Source organism: Lagenorhynchus albirostris, chromosome 10 (assembly GCF_949774975.1).
Source record: "Lagenorhynchus albirostris chromosome 10, mLagAlb1.1, whole genome shotgun sequence".
NCBI classification, from domain to species: Eukaryota; Metazoa; Chordata; class Mammalia; order Artiodactyla; family Delphinidae; genus Lagenorhynchus; species Lagenorhynchus albirostris.
In genome coordinates, this window is record NC_083104.1 from 99,717,960 (window position 1) to 99,734,182 (window position 16,223).

Sequence of the window (16,223 nt, forward strand, 5' to 3'; positions counted from 1 at the left end):
CCGACTCTCTGCAGGGTCTCCCGGCCCCCAGGTGCTCTGGGGCAGCCATTCCCGCTGCCTGATTTGTCAGCCAACCGCACCTCCCCTCCCACTTGATCTTCCACAGAATTGACGGTCTAACTCGCTTTGTCAAATACCAGATAGAAGGACCTATTTCACGGGTTAAGTTTTAATCTACTTCCAGAAGCCAGCGGCCCCGTCGCACACGTGTCCCTGTCTTTCCCCTTGCTGTGTACCGCAGGGTTCTGCACACAGCAGGTCTTCGGGGGATATTTATTTGGTGACTATGTCACGTCATTGTGAAAGGAAGTTGAGCAGCGGCCACCAGCACAGGCTGTGGGGTCGGGCTGCACTGCATGATGCCTACTAGCTGGCTGCCTCGCTGGGTCTCAGTTTCCTCCTCTGAATAACGGGGATAATCACTGTACCTACATCACAGGGGCAAAGAGCTGTTGTGAGGAATGAATGAGATGACCCACGTCAAGAATTCAGGACAAGGGCTTCCCTGGTAGTGCAGCGGTTGGGAGTTCACCTGCCGATGCAGGCGACATGGGTTCGAGCCCTGGTCCGGGAGGATCCCACATGCCGCGGAGCGACTGAGCCCGTGCATCAGAACTACTGAGCCCGCGATCTAGAGCCCGTGCTCTGCGACAAGAGAAGCCACGGCAATGAGAAGCCCGCATGCAGCAACGAACACCCAACGCAACCAAAAATAAAAAATAAATAAATCAAATAAATTTATTTAAAAAAAAAAAGAATTCAGGACAAGGACATAACTGGTACGCGCTCGATAACCTTAGTTCACATTACTGCTTCCTCCACCACTCTTGTGCTGACAGTTCTTCCTGATGAAAAGCCTAACAACCTTAAGAGGGTGAAACGGGGCAATAACTTGAGTTTTGTTGTTTTTTTTTGCGGTACGCGCGCCTCTCACTGTTGTGGCCTCTCCCGTTGCGGAGCACAGGCTCCGGACGCGCAGGCTCAGCGGCCATGGCTCACGGGCCCAGCCGCTCCGCGGCACGTGGGATCCTCCCGGACCGGGGCACGAACCCGCGTCCCCTGCATCGGCAGGCGGACTCGCCACCACTGCGCCACCAGGGAAGCCCCCTAACTTGAGATTTTTGACTTAAGAGTCATATATGGATGAAGTCTAACACGGGCAGAAAAGAAACTGAAAAGACAACATCTGGTTTATCTGATATAAAGCGAATACAGGTGGGCTTTGACTAGGGGTGCTTTTCATCAAGGGCAGCCTGTAATTCAAAGGTCTGCTGACCGGATTTAATTGCACTCTCGGTAGAGTCGTTTATCATATGAATAACCAGGTCATGGTTTCTGCTGCTTGCGGCTGGATTTCTGTGTCTTCCCTTTTCTGCAGATACAGGTGGCAGCAGGAGCAACCTGACTTCCCAGAGACAAGCCGACCAAAGGAGCCCTCCCCGAATTCCATCTGCCATAGAGATAAAACAGTGAAATAAAGCTGCCAGGCCACTTTGGCTGCGTTCTCGAAGTGTAATCATTTGACCATCCCCGAGCCCTTCAAGAACCAACACCAGGGATTGAATACACAACCGTTGAAAGAAAAAAATTACCCGACAGATAGCGGGAGTTGTCACCACTATCTAGCAGTTAGGGTGGGTTATCTGAAAGTGAGCTTATATAATATACACCTTTGTCACCACAAACTGGCTACTGAACATACTACCCACACCAATTCTGGACGCTCACTACAAGGCCATCCCTAGTAAGCTATTTTTGCAACAAACGTATTAGATCTCCAAGTCCACGCTTCTGCTTGGGTCACGGTGAGGTGAGGGACTGCATTGTATGCATTGTACCTGAAGGTTTAAATTTTCCAAAAAGATGCGTAAACCCAGTTTCTCGAGTTCCCTTCCCGCCATCCCCTCACCAAGCTGTTTCAGCTAGAAAGAAGCCGAGGGGCAAGGTCCCTGTTGAGCGTTTTTCCCCTCATCAGCTCATCTTATCAAACGTAGGGCTGGAATAAAGCGTGCCATCTGTTACAAATGGGATGTGAGGCTGAGGTGATGTGGGAACATCCGTGCTTTTTCAACAAACGATGTTAAATCATACTCTCCCCAAGGTGGGCAGCGCTCTCTGGGGGCCAGTGGTCGGGTTACCCGAGTCAGGACTGATCCCATATAAAAAGAGAAGCGGAATTCCCTGGTGACGCAGTGGTTGGGAGTCCGCCTGCCGATGCAGGGGACGCGGGTTCGAGCCCCGGTCCAGGAGGATCCCACATGCCGCGGAGCGGCTGGGCCCGTGAGCCATGGCCGCTGAGCCTGCGCGTCCGGAGCCTGTGCTCCGCAACGGGAGAGGCCACGGCAGTGAGAGGCCCGCGTACCGCAAAAGAAAAAAAAAAAAAAAAAGAGAAGCGTCTGGGGAGCAGGCTGGGGCTCACCTGAAGTTTTGATGAGTCATTTGTATGACGTCAGAGAAAAGCTTTACCTAAATCCGGGAGCACTGCTAATGCTTTCTTGCAAGACGATTTAAGGAAGGTGTCCCAGCTCACGAGGACAAGCGAGGCAGGACCTCTCCAACCCCCTCCATGAAGCCGGAATTCCAGTACAGGAGGAAGTAAGGAGGGTGGCACTCCCCAATGGACTCTCTGGGGATCAGATTGCACAAGGCAGCCGGCCTGCGCTCCAGCTCCAAGTTTTTACCAACTCAGCGGAAAACACGCCACTTTCTAGCTCATTCCACAAAGATTTTGTTTGCCTTGAGAAAAAAAAAGTTAATTAACGCAGTAAAAACCCAAGGACTGCCTTGGGGCAATGGGGAACAGGTCGGCCATCACCAGAGATGTTCAACCACAGGCTGGACCGTGGCTCGGTGGAGACCATCCCCGTGGAAGGATGAAATCTCTCCCTTTGGCACCCAAAGGAGATACACAGCACATTTTGTTTACTGAAGGAACTTTGTTTTCACACAGATTACTGGTCAAGCAAAACACTGTTGTCGTTGTAAGACATTCAGAGCATCAGTGAACACTGAGAAACTAAGAAATAAGTTGGAAAATCAGGTCAGGAGAGGAGTTCTGACCCTCTTAAGCAGAAGGCGGGGGCAATTCTGAGAGTCCTACCTCGGTTCTTACCCCGGAGCCTCTGCCCCTGAGCCCCAGGCTCACAAGTCAAAGAGATAAAGCATCACTAAAACAAACAGAAACTTAAATACGCTTAAGGTTTTAGTTGTATGCCTCATCTGAAAACCATTCAGAAGCTCCGGCCATCGGCCATCGAGGAGAACTCTTCCATGTTCCTTTTGGCCTCAGGAAATTTAAAGGAGAGAAAGAAAGAAAGAAAGGAGGGGCGGGGAGGGGAGAAGGAAGCCATAAGTAAGAACCTAATTTCTGTTTCTCACTTTTATAGAAGTCCTTTGCATGCATTATCCATGCCAGGAATAGTATGTTTTGACCAATGAAAGCGGTACAAGTAGAGAAAATGCTGATAAAATTCACAAACATAACTTCTTTGAAGGGTAGGGAACGTACCTGGTTCACAAACCTTGCTTTATCCCGTGATCTGATCTCAGAGAAAGGCACCGCCAGCCACCAGCCACGGAAGCCTGAGACCTGGAAATCATCGGGCCCATCCTCCATCCCAACCCCCAGCCAGCCTCAAATCCCTCCTCTGGCCTCCATCTCTGTCAAACCCACCCAGGCTCCCCACCTCCACTGCCACCCACCCTGAGCCACCACTGCTTTTCAAAAGTTGTGCAAAACCAACCTTCTCAACGATCTTGCAAACAGAAGGTAAACAGTCACTTCCTTCTACTCCAGTTTATTCTCCACTCTGGGCAGGAGTGATCTTTAAAAACGCAAATCTCATCATGCCAGTCCTTGGCCTAACACCCTGCAAGGCTTCCCAGAGTTCTCAAGGGAAAACTCCAAATACCCGTGAGCTACAAGGAGCCCATCCACCTTGCCATGCATGTCACCCGCCTGGGTCTCTTCTTCCTCCACACTGATCTTCTCCAACCTCAGGGCCACAGCACCAGCTGCTTGCGCTCCAACTCTCCTTCTCTTCGTGTTGTAGCTCAGGGGCCACTCTGGGGGGATGCCCCCTCCACCAGCATCCTCCTCCCCTCCCCCACAGTGCATGTCACATGCTCTTGTCATACTTAACACCCAGCACAGATGGAAACTACTTAGTGGTCCTGTGTCTCTTTCCATGTCTGGGAAGCTAGCAACTGTCTCTCTTTCTCATACTAGTACCCTTGGTGTTTATCACTGCCATCGCATCGTTGAAATTCAAATTTGTTGAATAAATAAAAATCTATAAATAAAGATCTATAAGTGGTTTAAAAAAAAAAGAAAACCCCACTATGAGGTTTTCAAATTTGGGGGTGGAAAAGTGCCTGTTTTCCAAAGGGAGACTGAATCTGATACTGAATCCAACTGGATACAGTATTTTAGAAAAAGGGGGTTGTAAAGCTTTACTAAGCTCTCAAACAACGAATGGTTGTCAGAAACTTTATTTTCATGATTTATAAACAAACTTAATTTAGAGACGTGCAAGTTGAGCCTCCTTTAAATTATACTTGGTTTAAATTTTTAAGTAGGACAGTTTGATCCAATATAAGTTTAGCTTACCAAGTCGTGAAAACCTGTTTGAGATGCTTACTAACGAATTTTATATAACTGTCCCTCAAAACAATTAAAAGCCCTAAAGTGGAGGGGAAAATGGTTTTTTTAAAAAAAATCGGTTTTTCACATCAGAGAGGAACATATACAAGCCTCCTCAGAAATAAGATGAAGTTGGAATTATTATATTTGAATGTATCTGCCAAATCTGAGCCTAAACTCTAGTTATCAGGTAAGCACGTCAAGGAATATTTAAAGGTAGCAATGATGTACTTTTTTTTTTTTTGCGGTATGCGGGCCTCTCACTCTTGTGGCCTCTCCCGTTTCAGAGCACAGGCTCCGGACGCGCAGGCTCAGCAGCCATGGCTCACGGGCCCAGCCGCTCCACGGCACGTGGGATCTTCCCAGACCGGGGCACGAACCCGTGTCCCCTGCATCGGCAGGCGGACTCCCAACCACTGCGCCACCAGGGAAGCCCACAATAACGTACTTTTAATCAACTAGGATTTTACCTCGTATAAAGGATACCAAGACCTTCCAATTTAAAAAGAAAAAAAATGGTAATTCCTTATTCGAAAAGGAAACCTATCCACAGTTACAAACATAAAGGTATAAACGGATCCATAAGCGAAACGCCTCTCGCTCACCCCATCCTTATGGTATCTCCCCTATTTCTGAAGACACAGGTACCTCTTTTAGAAGAAAGTTAAGAAAAGATTTTGCGATGATTTTGTGTATTCAGGGTTTTTTTGGGTTTTTTTTAACTATGAAGTCTCAGCATAAAGGAACCTCCCCTAAAACAGTGAAAATGATTCTTTCTGTAAATACGATCTATATACTCAACTTCCACCATGTACAAACATATATTGCGCGCGCACACACAAATAAAGCAAGATCTGTACCCTGTAGGTTTCTGGTTTGCACTTTATTTTAAATCCAAGGAGTTACAGGAAAAAAAGAAAAGTTAAATTATACACGGACCAACACTCCTATTAACTCACACCACTAATGAAACAAAAATCTAACTAAGCAGAGAAAGTGGGCCCACACACTGGAGTTCAGAAATGATTTTGGTCTTTGATCTGTGTGCCCATCTCTCCTATTTAATATAAACTTCAAACCAAGAGCCATGAAAAGTGGTTATAATTAGTAAGGGCCCCAGTGTGACAGCTTTTAGTGCAATCAGGCATTAACAACTTCTTTTTTTTCCCTCTTTAATTTTGAGTAAATTAAGCTGAGCAAACTTTTATTTTAAAATTTCTGTAATTCAAAATGCTTTCCCACCAGTGTGCACTTAGCACCCAATTTCTGCAGGATGGGTCTGTTGGAAAACGATAGTTTACTTCTGTTTCCTTCTCTTAATTTGTACTGATACTTAGGACTTAGCTTCCAAATTATATGTGCCCTTCTCCAAAAATAACCTGCGCCTCTTCAGAAAAACTCTGGGTTTTTTATATTCGAAAATGGATCCAACAATAATTATTGAATGAGCATCAACTACACAACCCTTGAGCTAGGTACAAAAGATGGAAAAATATGATTTGAAGTTGCTGCCTATTCTCCAGGTGGGGAAAACATGCCAACGGGTAAATTACAACAGACAGACCCGGCCAGATGGGGTAAGGGTTATTCTGGATGCAGGACCTGATTCTCCCTGCAACAGGCGGTATTTGAGATGGGTCTTGAAAGAAGAGTTGAGAAATGTTGTGTGCAAGGAGAAGGGGATGGGGACAAAACAGAATGAACACTCCACGGAAAAGCAGAAGCAGGACGAACTCCTCCAGTGTGGCAGTGGCCTGCAGGGAGAGTGAGAAGGGCTAAAACTAGGAAGACAGTCTGGGAGCTGCCGGTGGAGGTCCTCGTGTGCCAAGTTGAGGAGTTTGGATTTCTTCCTGCGGACAACAGGGGGCCATGAGATGTTTTTCAGCAGCAGGCAAACCCCATGTGCAGCTATAGTGTTCAAGCCGAGTGGAGGGCAGACTGGAGGAGGGAGACAAAGGGGGCAGGAAATTGACTTGGGAGGCGCTTGTGACACGATGAGCGCCTAGGTCAGGACAGTGGGGCAGGCAACACCAGAGTCAGACTGGACCAGGGTTTCGAGGAGGGTCTGCTGACTGCTGGCAGCTGAGAGAGAGACCAGAGTCAGGGACTGGCCTGGGGCTGGGTGGATGGTGAGTTTCAGCTCACCTTCTAGAAGTGGGGGAGAGACTTTTCTTCCTGCAACTTCCCTCCAACGCACCTGCAGGGGATCCCCAGCCTGGCAAAAGTTGTAAATGGAGAGGGGGAGCAGGGACCGTCCGGTTTACAGGTTGGAGGAGAGGGCAGCAAAGCACCAGAAGCACAGCTCTTACTACACCAGGCGTGGGCTGGCGAAGCCAGCTTCCAAGCAGGTCACTGACATCATCAGCCCGGAGGGACGTGAACGGGACCCTGACAGTCTGTCCTCGGGTTAGGATGTAAAGAAAGCTGCCTGTAAGCGTTAAACATTTCTCTTAGGTAAGTGGGAGCCCAGACTGTTCTGGAATCATCCCCCCCTCTCTTCCTGCCTTTTCTTCTTGCTCCCCTCCTGCCTGTAAGATGGGGGGTGGGGTGGACCAGGACAAGGGTCAGGCAAGTGGCACCTGTGGCTAAAAGATGGCTCCTGCCACTGTCCTAGACACGTCTGGCCCGAGGAAATGCAGTTTAATGTTTGTATACCACATTTTATTTTTCTTTCAGTCAACCACCTTTCCGTGTATCTGAGGTCCGTAAGTCCCCAAAACATAAAATCACCACCGTCTCTTCCCTTGATCCCTCCCCAACCTTCCCTGGTAAAGCAGCAGCCTGCCAGCCACCGGCTCAAGAGGAGATACACGAACAGAAGACCGGGCTCCCACCACTGCCCTATAAAAAGGGTGGAGAGGGCTTCCCTGGTGGCGCTGTGGTTAAGAATCCACCAGCCAATGCAGGGGACACGGGTTCGAGCCCTGGGCCAGGAAGATCCCACATGCTGCAGAGCAACGAAGCCCGTGCGCCACAACTACTGAGCCTGCGCTCTACAGCCCACGAGCCGCAACTACTGAGCCCACACACCGAGAGCCCGTGCTCCGCAACAAGAGATGCCACCGCAGTGAGAAGCCTGCGCTCCGCAACGAAGAGTAGCCCCTACTCGCCGCAAGTAGAGAAAGCCTGCGTGTGGCAACAAAGACCCAACGCAGCCAAATAATTAATTAATTTAAAAAAAAAAAAAAGGTAGAGATTTATGTAAGAATTTTGCAAAAACTTAAGAAAACAAAATAAGGGAGACTCCAAGGGCAAAAAACATTAACTGTCAAGCAAGTAAGGGCTAATTCAAACACTGAGCAAAAAAATAGGGAGGGGTATGGGGGTACCCTCCACATAACTTCAAACACGAGAGAGAAGTGGCAGATGGCAGCGCCGGAGCTAGTTACCTAAATAAGTGAAGCAGCACCACCTACCAGAGCAGCTCCCCAGCGCCAATGTATCTGGTTTGTTTTAGAAGCAGACGAGTTCTGGAACTTTTATTTACTACAGGGTTTTTAAATCTATGTAACGCCACTTAAATGTTTTCCCCAACCCCCAATCTTCTGTGAAACCTTGAACTTGCCAACCACAGCACCTCACAGGCCTGTAAGGAGAGCTTACTCGCTCTACGAAATTCCAGATCCCCAAATATGCCACGTGCAGTACAGTGAGAACGCCAGGCTGCCTGCACACGTGACACAGGCCTTGACTCCTGTACCTTTAAAGCAGGCTTTCTTACCCTCCACCTACTGACATTTGGGACTGGATAATCCTTTAGCTGTGGGGCCTTCAGGTGCATTGTGGGATGGGCAGCAGCACTCCTGGCCTCGACCCACTAAAGGCCAGTCGCACCCCTCCCCACCCCCACAGCAAGGCAATCAAAACTGTCTCCAGACTTTGCCAGATGCCCCCGGGGCGGGGAACCACCAAGCTGAGAACTACTGCTTTAAAGGGGGCATCCAAAGCTTACCACCTGCCTTTCCCTTAAAATCCATCCCTAAGCGAACTCCTTGAAGAAGAACTTGCTAGCCTGTTTGTCTCTAGGTGCTCGAAGCAAACATAAACTCTGCCTGAGTACTGGAGCTGTGCACAATTCTGGAAAGGAAATCCAGAGTGGATACCCACAAAGCTTCCTGAGCTTAAAATACACCACTTTCTTCCATATATAGATTTTGACTTTCTGGAACATTTATTTTATCCTTACAATGATCCCACGAGGTAGAAAACCTACTGAAAAGAATGCCTATAATCACGTTCATCAAGAGAAGTGCTGGCAAAGGCTAAAAAGTTTCTTTTCCAATTGCCTTACATCTTCAAATTCAACCACAGCATTATTGTGAAAGGATCTGGTCTCATTTAAAAAGCACACACACAGATAAACAGGCCCTGTATATTTAATGCTCTGTCTTCTGAGGCCAAGCTGACTTGGAAAAGCAGGTGTTGTTTGGACTGAGGCTGGGGCTGGGTGTTCTGGGTCCTGGGCCTGATTTATTACTAGCCACCGGGTGGAAGTTGGCACAGCTGGAAAATGGGTTAATACACCCACCCAGCCCTCACCATGCTGCTCGGAGGATCAAATTCGAATCTTTGTTCAAGGCCTTCACAAAAGCAGGGTGCAGTTAACTTTGTCCAGAGTCTGCCCTAACGAAAAATGAAATTTCACAAGTAGTGAAACCACTAAAAGCCTCCAGCATTCTTAAAGCCATCTTACCCCGCAGTCTCTGAAAGAGGGGGTAGAGAGATGAGATACCAAGCTAGCCAGGGGAAAAACAAATAGAGCCATTTAAAAGCTTTATCTAATTACCCCCACTGAGACTTTTTCTCTGCAGTCTGGCTGGCTGACAAAGAATGTGGTGGGGCTTTTGACTGGGCTTTCTCCACCCTATCGGGACCACCCGCCCTCCCCGAGTCTGAAAGGCCCGCAGGAGTAGCCCGTACCCAGACGCTGGGACTTTACAGAGGCTTTCAAGTTCTATTAGCACGGCTTGCTTGAATCACACTGAACAAACAAGTCTCCACCCTCTCCCACTTCTTTTGTCTAAAGCACCTATTCACTGGCAGCCACCTTTATGGATGGGCAGACTGGCTCACCTGTACCCGAAGTACCATCAGAAACAAGATGCACCAGTAGCTGGAAGGGAGAGCTCCCTGCGCCCCCTCCCCGGCCCCCACCCCCACCACCCCCATCTCCACCAACCAACGCCAGCTACACTCGGACAGGGACACCCAGGGAAGGTGACGAGGGAAACAGAGACCAGCACAGTGGTGACCCTGTCCCAGAGGACAACTAACAGAAAAGGAAAACGTCTGTCACCCTCGCGCCCCACCTTCCTCACTCTCCCACCTCGGTCATCATGAAAACAACGCAGACGGTTTTCCTCTCTGTATTCTGCCTTCCATGGGAGCAGGGGAAATTAAAAATAAGTGATGCATTTCAGAAAGCACATCGTATGCCTGCCTCTGCGTTTCAGATGGTACACCTTTTACCTCTGATTTATGGGGAGGCCCCCAAGGGCATGGAAATCACAGGCTGACCCCTGCTTTTTGAAGACAGCCATAGCTATTTCTACTCCAAAACCACTTTCTAAGCCTAAAAGAGAGAAAACTCACTTACCCTGCCTCCTCCCCCCACACCCCAAAAAAACCCATCTAATTTCTTAATTATATTTGGCTATAAAAAACATTACTCAACTTGGCCTGTTCAGTAGGTCAGATGTACACAAGTAATCTTGAGGAAGGGAAACTTGTGAGTTACAGTGAGCTTGCCTTTCAACCAGGAGAGGATGGTTACTAACCATGGCTTCGGTTAGATTGCAACCCTTTGATCTCACTGAAAACCCCCAAGATCCTTAAAGTGTTGCTTTCGAACACTTGGTTCCAAAGATACTCTACACCTAATGTAATGATTTTCAAACAGGTATTAGGAAGTGTTCTGAAATGAACTGAGACGGGGAGGTGGAGTGAAAAGGAGGAGCCCTATAAAATTAATCTAATCTCAGTAAAGGGGGAAGACCATTGTCCTGTGATCAGGAGACTATATCGCCTTCGTTCTATCGATACTCTATTGCATTTCTATCTTTTGAATACAAACCTGTTTAATAAAGAGCAAAAGAAGACATCACTTCATGGATTAGGTAGGTTTTCCAAAACGAACTAAACAATCTCTTATTAATCAATGAAATAAGGTGATGTTACACACCATTTCCTTGGGAGGATTTAACCCGAACACACAGGTAGCAGGGAAGAAGTCCACCCAGACGAGCTGCCATCTGACACCAGAGTTGGTCAGAGAGCATGAACTTCAATTAAAAGACACTTACAAAAGAGAGATGATTTAAATGTGATAACAAAAACAAAACAAACTTAACATCCTACTTTCCTAGGTCAAAGGACATGGAGAATTCAGAAATTAATTAAGTCTAGTTAAATAATGTAAAACAGAGAAAGACTCCCTTTCAAAAATGCTTTGGTTAATTTTAGCATCCTTCTGTTTCGCTGCTAAGCAACCCTTATCCTATGACCTTTTAAGCACCACCTACTTTTCAAAAGGATAATGAATAGAAACATCAAAAGGATTCACTTCTGACTACTTCTAGTGAGCACGTTTAATCAATTTCTGTAGGAGGAAAAATTTACATTAATTATGCCATATAAAACCCTAGATCGGTAGAATTTCTTCTTAGTTTCATTAACCAGGAAATTTCCTTCACTGAAGATAATAAATGATGTTAACAACTGAGCATAACACAGCGAGCAAAAACTTCCACACTGATCTTAGCAAGTGGACCAGCACAGCAGTTCAAAATTGAGTAAAAATGCAAGCCACGTAATGGCAACTACGTAGGGCCCGGCATACAGCAGGGAACCAACCAATCAATAACTGTTGACGGCATGCCGGCTAAACTAGGTAGGTTTATTTTCCTCCTTCTAAAATAAAAGACCCTTCCATCAAAAGGTCATTTGTTAGATGATGCAGATAATTAGGAATGGATGCCCCACCTGTACCAGCTGAGTCAGACCCATCTTCCCCATCACACAACAAACACTTGTCTGCCATAAGGGCTGAGGCTCGGAATTTCTGATGAGAAAAAAGTGGTATCTAGAAAAACGCAGAGAATGATATGCCATAGAACGGTACACATCAGCAGCCTTTCTTAGGAGTATCGCATAACCGGCAAATCCTCTTTAAAAACAAAACATCCTAAAATGCAACCTGTTTAGCAGTATTTCTAAGAGTTATAAAACAGTGCAAGTTCAGTAACAACCTAAAATGGACCACAAGGTAAACAAATAACCAAATCAAAGGGCTCTCCCTTTCTTTTGTAAAAGTGGGGAGGAGTGGGAAGGAAGGTGTTTTTTCACACATTTAAAACTTGATAAAAGCCATTCAAATGTTTAATTCATCAGTGTAACCAAAGCTCAAAACACATCAAAGCAAGCTCCATCAGCGGTACCCAGAAGCTCCCTCCAAAGGGTAGTGGCTCACCTTTACATAAATTGCTTGAAGAATGATTTGAACCCATTCCTTCAAAAGTTCTGTGTGACTCTTGAAGGAAGAACTAAACGTTTAAAAAAAGAAAGCGAGAGAAAAAAAGAAGTTTCAGCCAAGACTTCAGCCTCTAACTTAAGACTTCCGGGTTACATTATGTCTTAGACCCATACCTGCCTACTCAAAAAGGCACCAGACCTAGAGGATGCTTTTAAGGGCCATGGGAAGAAGAAGAAGAAAACAAAAACAAAAACAAAAACCCCAAAACAAAACAAAAACCATTCTTTTCTTTGCAGTTCCCTTTTCTCCACTTTCCACATCAATTAAATTTATTTCAGAATACACTCACGCGCATGCACACACCACTGCCTATCTAAAAGAAAACGACCTCAAAAATATGGGATGCACATGAACAACTCAGCCTTTGCACAAATCACCTCAAGCCTCCTCTTCGAGACAGAAATACCTCGCTATTTCCAGCATCCCTATCCAACGGGCAAACTTTATTTCCACTGGCTTTTAAACCTAAACGCTAAAACAAGCACGGGGTGAATTTTTCTTCTGGTGAAAACCATCGGACAGGTTTTTCAGCATATCCCAAAGTGATATTTTTTACTCACCTTCCTATCTCTCTCCACCACCACCATCCCCAAAAAAGAAGCCGAAAAAACTCCAAAGTGCCCCGAATGTGTCCTGCTGCTGGCTCTGAAGCCGTGTAGAATTTCGTAATGGAATGTGAACTGCTCGTCCGGATCTGGGCTCACGTTCTATCTTCTAACCAGTAAGGAGCGAGGGAGGGCAAATCTGCTGAGCAAGGAGAAATACTTTCCTGCTCTTTTATAACCCATCGCGGATGCACCGCGGACGCTGGACGCGAGCTGCACGCGGCGCCTGTCAACCCGCCCGCCGGTCCCCGCGCCCCTCCTCTGCCCGCCCCCCCCACCCCGCCGGAAAAGAAAAGTGACCCCACCGAGAAGTGGGCTAGGCCGCCGCGCCCCTCACTCACGCGCCTCCCGGCCCCCGCGGGCGGCGGGGAGCGAGTCCCCCCATCCTCGACGCGACCCTCGGCCCCGTCCAGAAAACACGCCGCTTCCAGGGAGGGGGCTGGCGACTGGAAGGACCTCCCCTGCTCCTTAGCAACCAACCATTAAGGTCGCAGTTTCCTAAGAGACCGCGAGCGGGGAGGGGGCGCGGGGGACCGGGCCGAGGCGGGGGGCTGGGGGGCTCACTGGGTCTTCAGCCCCTCGACGCCGGCCCCCCCACCCCAGCCCCTGCTCGGCTCTGCGGGCCGGGACGGGAGGAGACAGAGAAGACCCACAACTCGCAAAAAAATTGGTCCAGCGGGCAGCGGACAAAAGTTTCCGAGCGCGCTCCACAGCTGGGCGGCGAAGCGGGCCCCGGCGGCCAGCCCCGCCTCGGATGCTCCCGGCCTCCTTCCTGTGCTCGTGACGGCGCCGGGCGCCGAGGTTCCCCCCCCCCGCCCCCGCGATGCAGGCTCCGCTCCACACCGATGGCTCCCACGAAAACACGTACACCGCCAACGGAAGGGCAAGGGAACAATACGCGCGGACGCGACCCCCCCTGCCCAGTCACCCGGGGGCGGTGGTCGGCGTGACCACCAGCCACGAGCCGAGAACGGCGAGGGCGCTGGGCTGCCCGCGGCCCCCTCCCGGCCGGCGCCGTCCGCCCGGGAGGATCAAAGTCCGCAGAGCAGGGCGCGGCGGATGCTCCCACCGCGCGGCCCCGGCGGGCACCCCCGAGCCAGCACCCCAGGCGGGCACCCCGAGCGGGCACCCCCGGATACCTTGCGGCGGCGGGCGGGCGCCGTCATCTCCGCGCTCCTCGGCCCGAGAGGGACTCGAAAGTATGTAGGAGAAAAGTTTCCCCTCCCACATGGGGGGGAGGATGTCGGGGGAGAGAGGGCGGAAGATGGAGAGCAGCGCTGGTAAGATGTTTCTGGCCGGCGGTGCGCGCACCATCCGAGTCCCGGCGGTGCTGGTTAAAAATAAATTCCGCGGCGGGTGCGGCGGCGCGGGTCGGGCCGGATTCCTGCGCTCGGACGGCTAATATGGATGCGCATCAGGTCCTGGCGGCGGGGCGCTGCAGCGGCCGCGGCGGCTCGCGCTGGGAGCTGGTTGGCAGAGCCGGCAGCTCGGGAAGGGGAAAAGGAGCGGAGGAAGGGGAGGAGGAGGAGGAGGGGGAGGGGGAGGGGGGAAGAGAGGAGGAGCGGCCCGGCGCGCAGCCGGAGGGGAGAGGGCTGCCCAGCTCATCCCAGGCCGGCCCCACCGCCCCGAGCGCACGTAGCGCGGCGTGGGGCGCTCGGGTCCTCGGCTCCGGGAAACGCTGAGTTTCAAAAGTACAACGCGCTCTGCAGACTTCACCCTCCCCATCCCCAAAAGTTCTTTAAAAGGTCGCTCCCGCTCAGCCCCAGACATCTCGCTGCCACCCAAGGACCGCGAGCCGGAACCTCGGGCGCGTACTTACGGCCGGGCAGGGCGCTTGGCTCCCAGGCATGATGCAGTGGGGACCGGTGGGCTTCGGGGAGAGAACGAGGAGAGATGCAAACTTGTTCCGGAAAAGGAATCAAAATGGCGTTTCTGGATGTGCAAAGTTCATCAACTCCGCAGTCACTTCCCCTCCTCCTCTTCTCCCACAGGGAGGGAGGTGGGCGAGGAGCAGGCGACCCCGGCGCCCCAGCCGTCGTCCCGGCCCCCGCCTCGGCCCCCCGCCCCGCTTCCTCGCCCGCACGCTCGGAGACTCGCTCTCCCCCTCTCACCCTGATAAGTAGACACATCACGTGTTGCTCCTGCGACTCTCCTGGGGACGTGTTACTGAGCGGCGGCGGCGGCGGCGCTCGGGCTGGGGGGGGGGGACCGCGGTACCCGCTGGTCCCCACCGCAGCCCCCGGCCCGATTTTAGCGGGGTGACCGCAGTTTCCATCCCGCGATGGATGGAGGTGCAGTCCCCCACCCCACCCCCACCGAAGCCCCAGGTTTGCCCCGCGCCCTCCGCAGGCGCCCCGGGCCAGGGGAGGGCCGGGCAGCCCCGGGGGAAGGGTCCTGGCGGCCGCAGCTGAGCGCCGTCCGACCAGCACAGCGATCGCCGGCCGGCCACCCTCTTGGACCACCGCGCCCCCTCCCCTCCGGCCCCTCACTGCGGGCGACTCCCCGCCCCTGGCTTTCCATCACTTCGCTCAGTGGTTTGTTTCACTATTTTAACGGAGGACAGGGAAAGGCAGCGATGCCTGGGAAGCGCGAGAGGGGCGCCTCGGAGGCCGGGAGGGGGTGCCATGGGGGGCGGGGGTGCCTGGCCCGGCGCCGCCCCTCTTGCTCTCAGAGGCAGACGGGAGGGTGAACCCCACCCGTGCGGTTCCCTCTCCACGCGGTCCTCGCTCTGCATCCAGGTGGGACAAGCCGACGATGGGGCGGGAGATTAAGGAACTGGCGCTTCACCCCGCCCCCAACTTCGGGCTGTTTCTCTCCCAGGGCCGGTCCTTCTCGCTCTGGGGCTACCGCCCCGGGAGCGTATTCTCCATCCAACAAATTCAACGCTGACTTGGCTTTTGTCACCTTCCCTTCCCCACACTCCACAGCTGATGCTGAAGCGGGGGAGGGGGGGGCTGCGTTGCCCCCAACGGGCCGCCACTGTGTCCCCACCCCACGATGGCACGGCTGATGCTGTGTCATCCACGTCGCCCTCCGAGGCATCAGGGAAGCCACATGCAATATCTCTTTCTCTCAGAGGGCTCCTGTTTCAACTCTGAAAAGCAGGGGCCCTCCTCCGAGCCGCGCTCCGTCTCCACGGCTCCAAACACCAGCTTCGCCCAGGCTGCGGCGGCCCAAGTTATCACCGAGCCCAGAGAAACCAGGCCTGGGCTTTGCTTCCTCCATAAGGCAGCTGACATGTTTCCAACTGTTAATACTTTTCCTACTGAGCTTCTGAAAGGGGCCTGTTGTCAGCCTTTTGGAAACATCTTCAGGCAGATAAGGGTGATTGTGGTTGCAGAAAACAAACACCACCCGCCCCCCAAATTCTAAAGATGGGGGGCCTCTTGTCTAGTTACAGAGAACGCTACTGCAGAATCATGCGTTTGAGCCTTGTTAAGCAAGA

General features: G+C 51.1%; 1 protein-coding gene across 7 annotated transcripts in view; it reads right to left on the bottom strand.

The window, feature by feature from the left end:
- Positions 1–14,806, bottom strand: part of RREB1 (ras responsive element binding protein 1) — a 135,192-nt gene extending 120,386 nt beyond the window's left edge. For 5 of the 7 annotated variants that reach the window (XM_060163748.1, XM_060163753.1, XM_060163747.1 and 2 more), the window contains exon 1: positions 13,918–14,236. The gene's annotated coding sequence lies outside the window, so the exon portion shown is untranslated. Of the gene's footprint in view, positions 1–13,917; positions 14,237–14,597 lie in introns of those variants that run through there. The other 2 variants (XM_060163741.1, XM_060163742.1) reach the window with 1 other exon arrangement.
- Between the last annotated feature and the right edge of the window lie 1,417 nt (positions 14,807–16,223).